The following is a 7,901-nucleotide window of genomic DNA, read 5'->3' on the forward strand; positions in this document are numbered from 1 at the left end:
ACAAACAGCTGTACTCCAACTCAAAGACAACCATACCACTTTGGGTGTGGTTGCTCCCCAAAGAGCAGGTCAATAATGTTGCTTTCCAAAAGTCCTGCCATAGTCCTTCCTCCTGTAAGTTTCAGTAGCCTGAAGAAGCCTGATGATGCAGGAGGTCGGATTATCCTCACTGCCAGATGCATGCCATTAATGCACAAAACCGTGGGATAGAAGATTTTTTACTGTTATCGTTAATGTGATATGTCAGATAATGAGGTAGGCAATAAGGGAAGAGTAGGCATAGTTTCAATGTTAATTATGTTGAACAAGGGCCAATAAGATTACAAGAGGGAGAATTTGCATCAGAAAACTAAAACTATCATTTTTATTTTATAATCCATTTTTATAATTTAGATAAGATTAGCTTTCATGGGGGTATTTTATTCCTTGTTGATCTTTTGAATAGATTTGTGTTCTCATTTGCATGAGAAAAAAATCTCTATTATAACAGTTGAAAATTTGTTATTACAGCGTATCCCATAAAGTAGAGATGAAGTGGTGCCAAGGCTTTAATACGTTACTAGACCATTTCTGGGGAGCTCTAGTAGCCTAAGGTACTTTGCTAATGAGAAGGCTGGCGATTCAAACCCATCAGCCACTCCGCGGAAGAAAGATGCGGCGATCTACTTCCGTAGTGATACTGCCTCAGAAACCCAAGGAGGGGTCGCTATGAGTTGGGTCCGACTCAACGGCACACAGCAACAGCAACAAGAGACCATTTCTGTAGGTAATGTTATCTCTAGGACCAACATACAGCACATACCATGCAATTTCCACAAACCTACATAAAACATTGAGTTACTTTTTCAACTGTCAAGGTAACAGAAAGAATAAACGGATCTCACATAGTCTTACCCAAAGTGTTCTTACACAATGAAGAATTTCATCTATTCTTTTTCTTTTTTAATGTGGTTTATACTTTTAGAAATATAGCTTTATATAAAAGCTATAAGACAAATATATTGCAGGGAATAGTTAAGGCCTGATTGTGCTTGTTTGTGATGCTCAGTTTTAGTTAAACTGCTAATTTGCTTAACTTTTAATAATATTATTTGATTATAGTGTTATTCAGTAGATCAATGCAAACTGTCATCCTAGAAGCAAAGAATACTGTTTTAACTCCCTTTTAAATTTTAAATTTAATTCATCAGGCCTCAACAATTGTTTATTGAATATCCACAAGAAGGATGGAAAAAATGCATGAAGTGAGAGGTTTTATAATATAATCTTTTAAATGAATAGATTAAGAAGTGGATTTTAAAACTAAGAAGCTAAAAAAGTCATCACACAGAGGAACATTAGGTCACAATTGTAGACTAAGGAGCCCAACCACACAGAGCTCAAGAAAGCCCACATGATGCTACTAAAATTAAAAGAAGATGGCTGTTCTCTCGGTCTGCTTCCTGCACATGACGCTCATGAGGTTTACAGCATGGGATGGAAAGTGCAATAAACACCAGTGTCAAGAATTGGATGAATATTTAAAAATTAGTCATGGACTTAGAGAAGTAACTTTCATTATTCATATACAAGCTTACTATTGAAAAAATGGTATGAAACAAACACAAAATTTTTTTGTTAGAACTTCAGGGTTAAAAAAATAAAAAGACATCCTGCTTTCTACTACCAGTACATGTGACAAATCATAACTGACCATGTCTGTCATAACATTTACCAAACATTCCAATTAGGTAAAAGGAGAATCATTTTTCTACTAACTGTTCTTCATATAATTTTACCAACATCTTGGATTTTTCTTTCCCTCAAACTCATTGCCATTGAGTCGATTCCAACACATAGCGAACCTTCCATGGGTTTCCAAGGCAGTATCTCTACGGAAGTAGATTGCCCAGTCTTCCTTCCAAGTAATGGCTGGTGGGTTTGAAATGTAGCCTTCTGGTGAGCAGTCAAATGCCTTAGGCACTAGGCCACCATAGCTCCTTTTTCCTTCCCAGTAATCTTAATTTATAACTTGAAGTACTTGGTGTTGAAGATCAAAGACTTCAACCTTCCATATAGCTTGCACCTCAACATAAAGAAAATAAAAATCATCACAACTTGACCAACAAGCAACAGCATGATAAATGGAGAAAAGATAGGAGTTGTCAAGGATTTCATTTTAATTGGATCCACAATTAATGGCCATGGAAGCGGCAGTCAAAAAATCAAATGATGTATTGAATTGGACAAATCTGCTGAAAATTTTTCTTTAAGCACTTAAGAGCTAAGATGTCACTTCGAAGACTAAGGTGCACCTGATCCAAGTCATAGTATTTTCAATAGCCTCATATGCATACGAAAGCTGGACAATGAATAAGGAAGAACCAAGGAGAATTGATGCCTTTGAATTGTGGTATTGGCAAAAAATATTGAATGGATCATGAACTGCTAAAAGAACAAACAAATCAAGCTTGGAGGAAGTACAGCCAGAATGCTCCTTAGAAGCGAAAATGGCCACATTTCATCTCTCATATGTTGGTCATGTTGTCAGAAGGGACCAAATATCCTGGAGAAGGGACCATAATATCCTATAGAAGGACATTATGCTTGGTAAAGAACAATGTCAGCAAAAAAGGGGATGATCCTCAATGAGATGGATTAGACAGTGGCTGCAACGATGGACTCAAGCCGAACAACAATTGTGAGGATAGCCCAGAACCAAACAATGTTTCTTTCTGTTGTACATAGGGTCTTTATGGCTTGGGATCAACTCAACAGTACCCAACAACAATCTTAATTTAAGAGTCCCTGGGTCATGTAAACAATTAATGTGCCCGGTGTTAACCAAGGGGTTGGAGGTTCAAGTCCACCCAAAATTGTCTTGGAAGAAAAACCTGGTTTTCTACTTCTAAAAAATAGCTACTGAAAACCCTATGGAGGACAGTTCTATTGTCACACACATGGGTCACTATGAGTCAGAGTTAAAGCTCTACACCAACTGCTTTAATCTTAGTTTATCTGATAATTCGTACTTTTGATCTTAGAATATGGAGGGTGGAGAATTTTTAATTCAATTCAATATTATTCAACAATAGGTTATTGAATAACTACATGATACTTGACATTGAACTAGACATTGGGGAAGATGCTAAAGATAAATATGATCCTTGCCCTCTAAGAGCTGGAAATTCTACTAAAAGATGAAGTAGTTGAAGTACTATGAGATAACAAGTGAAGCTTTTGAGGATGATGGTATTGATGATGGTGGTGTTTTCTAAAAAAAACATTACCATTGTCTTTAATACTCAAGAAAATAATAGAGGAATATTCGTAATGAAAATCAAGACACTATTCTACAGAGTAAAAATGGGAAAAATATAATGGATAGCTATTGCTCTCAGTGGTCCTTCTTATATAAGGCAGAAATGGATAATAAAGGAAAGGAATTCTATATCTGTTAGAATGCATATCTGGAAGATTCTGCTGTCAATAAACATTGATCCTCAAAACTGGAGATCCTGGACAGAGCAGGAGGAAAAATGTGAAAAAAATTCAAAAACACAAAAATGACCAGAATTACTGGTCAGATAGGGTCTGGTGTAACCCCCAAGACTATGGCCCCAGATGATTCTTCGGGCCTAGAATTGGACTCACTTCCATGGATTGTCTTCCAGCCCAACAGTAGAAAGACCAACATGCACAGCCACTACCCCAGAGCAATGCACTTACCTACTCTAAGGAGATGCATCCCTTAGAGCAATCAGCCATGAGGCATCACATGGGCAGCATTCATACAGAGGGAAGTCTGGACAGACAGAAGTGAATAGATAAGAAGGGCACAGAAAGGGGGTAGCCACAGGGACAAGAGGGGAGGAGAGTTTGTTATGGTAGGGAAGGTATGTATATATCTATATGTGTGTGTGTGTGTGTACACACACACACACACACACACATGTATATATATAGTACCCTTATTTTTTTACATTATATCAGAAATGATAGACTTTGGAGTTCCGACAAGATGGTGGAATAAGCAGACAAGCTACACAGACCATCTGCGACAAAGCAATGAGAAACCAATTGAAACAGATACAGAAGACAATCCTGGAAACCTGAGCTTTGAAGGGAAGAATAAAGTAGATTAAACACCAATTAGTAGAAGAACCTAAATGAAACCATGAGTAAGGAGACAAATGGAGCTGGAGATTGCCAGCTACCCTCAGGGCACAGCCATTTTGAACAATTCCCAGTAGCAACCTAAGAATCAGGTCTGCTCACTAAGGACTGCATGGGCAAGGACAGCATGGTGCCTGACAACCAGAAGAAAACAGGGAAGAAGACAAACAGACCTGTGGGCTGCCTGTAGCTGTCCTCAGGGCAAAGTCATTCTGAATATTTGGAAGCTGCAGGCACAGCCATTTTGAAAATATGCAAGTGGTGATCTTACCTGAACAACAACTTTACAGTAGGCTCCACTTGATGGGATAACACAGGCAACCCCACTGGAGGCTGGGGGCTGGAAAAGTGCGATATTCTCCTTGTTACTCGTATACCCCATGCCCTCTTGATGAATAAAGGTGGGGCCATTCTCCACCGCCGCTCACCTTCTTGATCAGCAGGAATTCCATCCTGGTCTATGCCCTGATGGAGACTGGGTGCTGTGCTCCACCCTCCACAGTTTTTATTATTATTGTTGTTGCTTGTTTTCAAATTATCCTTTTTATCTTCTTCCTTTCTTCTTCATTTGTTTTCCTCTTTCCCTTCCCTGGTTCTTGGTCTTTTTTTGTTTTGTTTTGTTTTGTTTTGTTTTTAGCTCTTCCCTTTTCCTGGTTCTCCATTTTTTTCTTTCTTTTGGTTCTTCCCATTCATTGTTTTTCCTGTTGCAGACTTCCCAGTTTTTCTTTCACTATTCTTTTACTGTAGCTCTTTTATATCATTCCTCACTCCCAGAAATTGTGTTTTTTTTTTCTTTTTCTCATTATCTATCATTTATACTTTTATTTAATATATTCTGAATTTTTTTCAATTTTTTCTTCTCATGTATTGCATTTTTGTTTGTATTGATTGTTCATGCTTGTTTATGTGGTTTGAGATTTTTGTTCTCTTCTTATTATTTTTGGCTTTATTTATTTATTTGTTTGTTTTTGTCTAATTGAGTGGGATACAGCAACCATTCCAACACAACCCAAGCATACCTGCACCTCCTGCGGCACCACCCACTGAGTTGTGATGGTAGCCAATAACAATTCAACTCATCCTCAATTGCTCCTTACAAACACCTAACAGAGTTCTGTACACACTCTCATTCTCTATCATACCCACCAGGAAACAGGTGGTGAGTGCCTAAGTGCTAACAACTAGTGAGTAGAGGAGTACAACATCCTGATAATACAAATATGTCCAAAGAAAATAGAGAAGAAAAAAAAAAAATCCATGGCAAATCACATCAACTGAAAACCACAAATTCAACAAAAATGCAATAACACCAAAAGGTCTTGGAGACAACAGACCATCACAGTGCACACAAGCAAAATAAAGTAGTAGAAACAAGGAATCAGGATACAAACCAAGAAAATATCCCCAAGGAAGAAGCAGCATTGGAACACCCTGATAAGGAATTCAAAAGAATTATATTTGAGTACCTTCCACAGATTGAGAGACAGATCAAGGAAAACACTGACAAATTTAAGGAAAACACAGATAAAACTCTGGAATAATTTAGGAAAACAATACAAGAACAAACTGACAAATAAAAAATTAGAAATGATACAAAAATAACAAATAGAAATCCAGAATATTAATACTAAGATTTCAGAAATAGATAACACATTGACTGGGCAAAGGAAAAGAATTGAATCCATTGAAGACAGTATTAATGAGATTGAAGACAAATACCCCAACACTACCTTGGTAAGGGATCAATCAGAAAAAATAAATGAAGAAAGCCTAAAATTCATATGGGACACCACCAAGGGGAATAACATATGTGTAATCAGTATTCCAGAACAGGAAGAGTAGAATGAAAGCAAAGAGAACATGGTCAAAGGTTTGTTAAAAGAGAATTTCTCTAATATGATGAAAGATAAGAAAAATTCATTCAAGAAGTTCAATGAATCTCAAATAGGATTGACCCCAAAAGAAAATCACCAAGGCATATCATAATCTAACTCACCAAACCCAATGACAAAGAAAGAATTCTGAAAGCAACATGGGAAGAAAGAAAGTTACCTACAAAAGGCAACCAATAAGACTAAGCTCTGATTTCTTGGCAGAAACCATGCAGGCAAGAAGGCAATAGGATGATATATATAAAAACTTGAAACAAGAGAGATTTCCGGTAAGATGGAGGAATAGGCAGACAAGCAACACAGACCCTCTTCAATAAAGAAAAGAAACCAATTGACAGAGATACAGAAGATAATTCCAGAGCCCTGAGCTTTGAAAGGAACTATACAGCAATGGATTAGGCACCAAATAGTGGAAAAAAATGAACAAAAACAGTGAGTTCAGAGACGATCGGAGCTGCAAACTGTCAGATACTCTGATAGGACCAACAGCCTGAATAGTTCCGAGTGGTGTTGGGACCTGAGAATTGACCTAAAAAAAGATCAGCCCCGGTCACCAAGGCCTGCAGGGTCGACTGCACTAGCAACCTATGACTAGCAAGGGAAACAGCAAGGTGGGAAACAACCTGAGCTCTTGACTTTCTGCTGTCCAGAGAGCTCAGCCATTTTGATTGTTTATGCATGGCAGCCATTTTGGATATCTAAAGTGACCGAGGGCACAGCCAATTTGAATCTTTACAAGTGGCAACCATTTTGGATTTTAAAGTGATAGCATCCTCATTCGGATTCCAGGGACCTAAGAATAAGCTCTGATTGTCAAGGTTGGTAGGGACATACGAGAGGCTGACAACAGGAAAGGAGACAGGTGGTGAGTGTATAAGTGCTGTCAACTAGTGAATACAGGAGCACAGCACATTACCCTGCTTGTGTAAATAACATACAAACAAAACAAAGAAAACGGAAATTGTGGGCAAGTCACTTGAACATACAATCACCAAATAAATATAAACACAAAAATGTCACAATGCCTCAGAGACAACAGAGCATCAGAGTCCACACAAAGAAGCAAAATAAAGCAGGAGAAACAAAAGACCCAAAACATATCCCTGAGGAAGACGTAGCATTGGAACTCAAAAGAATTACATTTAGGTATCTTCAATGAATTGAGAGGCAGATCAAGAAAAATACAGAGAAAAACCCTAGAACAATTTAGAAAGACAATACAAGAAAAAAAATGACAAAATAAATGAAAAATTAGAAATGACACAAAATCTACACACAGAAATCCAGAAGATTAATAGTAAATTTGCAGAAATAAATAAGACATTGAATGGGCAAATGAGCAGAACTGAATCAGTGGAAGACAGAATTAGGGAGACTGAAGGCAAACACCTGAACACTTCTTTGGAAAGGGATAAATCTGAAAACTGATCAAAACAAAATGAAGAAAGCCTAAGGTTCATGTGGGATACCATCAAACAGGATAGACCCCAAAAGAAAATCACCCAGACATATCATCATCAAACTCATCAAAACCAAAGACAAAGAAAGAATCACGAGAGCAGCATGGAAAAAAGTAAAAGTTACCTGCAAGTGGCAACCAATAAGCCTAACCTCGGATTTCTCCACAGAAACCATGCAGGCAAGAAGACAATGGGATGGTATATATAAAACACTGAAGGAGAAAAATCTCCAGCCAAGAATTATGTACCCAGCAAAATTGTCCATCAAATATTATGGTGAAATTAGGACATTTCCAGATAAGCAGAAATTAAGAGAATTTGTTAAAACCAGACCAACCTTACAAGAGATGCTAAAGGGAGCCCTTTGGACAGAGAAGCAACAACAGCCAACAAC

This window comes from Orycteropus afer, unplaced genomic scaffold (genome assembly GCF_000298275.1).
Source record: "Orycteropus afer afer isolate SDZICR_OR568_19922 unplaced genomic scaffold, OryAfe1.0 scaffold00109, whole genome shotgun sequence".
Taxonomy (NCBI): Eukaryota; Metazoa; Chordata; class Mammalia; order Tubulidentata; family Orycteropodidae; genus Orycteropus; species Orycteropus afer.